The following is a 2624-nucleotide window of genomic DNA, read 5'->3' as shown; positions in this document are numbered from 1 at the left end:
AGACTTAGCCTAATGTCCCATTATGTACTCAGTCTGCTTGTTTAACCTGTCTTTAAGAGAACACTGTAAGTAACAAAAACATTATCTGCCTTGGACTTTCCAGGTATTCATATTTTACTACATAAGCTAATAAATAGGTATAACCTCAAATGATATTGTTTAGTGCCTCTTGCCCAGAAATCCATTTATGCATGTGTGTATGTGTATATTGATAATCACTTTCAGAAGCCAACAATAAGCAAAAAAATGACCTTATATAAAATGTACCTGCCATAAATGTTGAATGCAGCACACAGATAATGCTTGATAAATGACATGTTTGTAGTACTGAATGCTTTGGGATCTGTTGCATATAATTTAATTCACTGTAAAACTCAGTTAAATATTTCTGTGAATAATCCCCCATTCTTTCCACATATGATGCTATTTGTGATGTTTCACAGTTAGACATCAGGGAGAAACAGATAGACACACAACAAACAACAGACAAGCCAGAAACCATAAACTAAAGATAAACAGAAAAGGGAGAAAACCTAAGAATTCAAACTTGAACTCACTCCTGGTCAAATTATTCAAAGGAAAAGCTTTTCTTTCTGTTCTAAATGTGGCACCAATACATTTTGGTGCCTCTGAGGTTAGCTTTAATGTGTTTAATTGATGCACATATTGAAAATTCACATTGGAGAAATCTGGAACATTATTTCCAAGATATGTAGTTTACTTCTGCATGTGATACTGACAGAAAATGAAAGATTTTCTGTGATTTTAATGTTTTTCTTTGGGAAGGAAGAAGAATGGAAGATTGGGGCTAACCACGCAACTGAAAAATTAATGAGCACTTGGCATCTCAGCCATATGGGGGCAGCATTGGGTCACATTTGTGTTTTTACCTCTTCTGGGGTTTGTAAATTTACCTGTGTGTAAGGGATCTCCTTGTAGGTATGAAGAGTAAACAAGCAATAGTCTTTATTTCTCTGTTGTTACCAGCCCACAGTTATTTAACTAAATAAAGCTTTGTGATGCTAGATCTCTTTCTTTTCCTCAGCATGCGAAGAATCCAATCTCATCATCAGTGTCTTGATCTGACCACAGGAAGGTACCGATTACATTTTCTCTTTAGGTATCCATAACAGGAAGCACATTTATGTCCAATAATAGTCTTATCAAAAATTCACAACTGGAGAATATAGACTTGCTGGGTATCCAAAATAATAAAGTACAGAAAAATACAGAATCATTAGCAAGAAGCTCCCTACAATAGAATTTATTGTATGTCTGAATTTAGTAATATTTATGACTGACCATGACTACAAATATGAGACTATCTCTTCAATGAAATAATTCCATTAAAAATCATAATTATATTCAAACTTTGATCCCAGTATTCACATACCTTTCATTGTAATACATTATCTAACTGGGAATATAGATCATCTCCTATTCTCAGAAAAAAAAATTAACTCTTGTGTCTCAAACTCTGCAATTCCATATGAGGAATTCAATGGAAAGAGACATAACTGTCATCATTAAAAGAGAATCACTAAAACATGACCCTGTCAGATTATAGATAGATCCATGAATAAGATATTGAGAAGTACTTATTTCAGCTGCAGTCACAGTGATCATATCTTAGAAATATGCTTTGGATTGCTTCTTGGCCTTTTGGCTAATATCAGGTTATGGATCTGTCCCTATGAATTAAATACCTACTGTGTCCTCTATCCAAGGAAAATATAGTAAATGAATTTTTGGAGGAAAGTCTTGTTATGAAAGCTTTCCCAGATTTCTCTGTGCAATGATCCAGTATTTAAGTATTTCCAAGAACAGTAGTATCCCTCTGATAAAATAAATATTATGCACAAGCAGGTAGAAATAAAAGAAAATCAAATGTGCATTAGACATACAAATAGTCCTTATTTGTATAAACAGCAAATGTGGTTATTTGGGAAAGGTAACAAGAATACAACTTAAGTGTCATTAAGTCTGTCATTCTATGGGGTTTAGGATTGTCACAGAAAGAAGAGTCGTCAAAAATCACCCTCTGTGTTTGTCCATACTGATCCTAGGTCTTTCTGAATTCTTGTACCTAGGTTGTGTTACCAGTAATGCTGCTTCTCTGATCTTCCAGACACACTGGTGAATAATTTGGTTCAAGTTTTCAGAGGCTCAAGCAGTGTTCTTACAATTACTGAGATGTCAGCCCCTGGTGTGGTTGACCTGTGGCTTAATTCCCGTAGTAATGTCAATTTTTCTCCATCTTCTTTATTCTTAGGGACCATTTGCAAAATCATCAAAATGTTCTCAACACTATCTGTATGCATTTCTCTTACTGAAGATGCATTTTAGGTTTAGCATAGTTCATATTCCCAAATGAAAGGCTTACAGTTGAACTCCTAGGGAGAATACATACTTGGAAGACAACCAATTCACTTGTCTGGCACCTGGGAGTTAAAGAGTCTCACAGTCTCTTGGTCTTTGCCTATATTGGTTGTATAGTGGACATTCAAGCACTTTAAATTCTTATGTGAATAATCTCAGATATAAAATCATACATCAAAACAGAAATGACCTTTGTCTGCATTGATTTTACTTGACGTATCTTTACAGTGAGCCCAAGGATATGA

The 2624-nt window shown here is 34.7% G+C and overlaps 1 non-coding gene across 1 annotated transcript; it reads left to right on the top strand.

The window, feature by feature from the left end:
- The first annotated feature begins 1646 nt into the window (after positions 1-1646).
- LOC118594355 lies at positions 1647-1830 on the top strand. The gene has a single exon (XR_004946346.1). It is a non-coding gene; the product is annotated as a U2 spliceosomal RNA (small nuclear RNA).
- Positions 1831-2624: the final 794 nt, after the last annotated feature.

Source organism: Onychomys torridus, chromosome 12 (genome assembly GCF_903995425.1).
Source record: "Onychomys torridus chromosome 12, mOncTor1.1, whole genome shotgun sequence".
Taxonomy (NCBI): Eukaryota; Metazoa; Chordata; class Mammalia; order Rodentia; family Cricetidae; genus Onychomys; species Onychomys torridus.
Note: the sequence above shows the minus strand (reverse complement) of the source record. Positions and strands in the feature narration are given on the sequence as shown.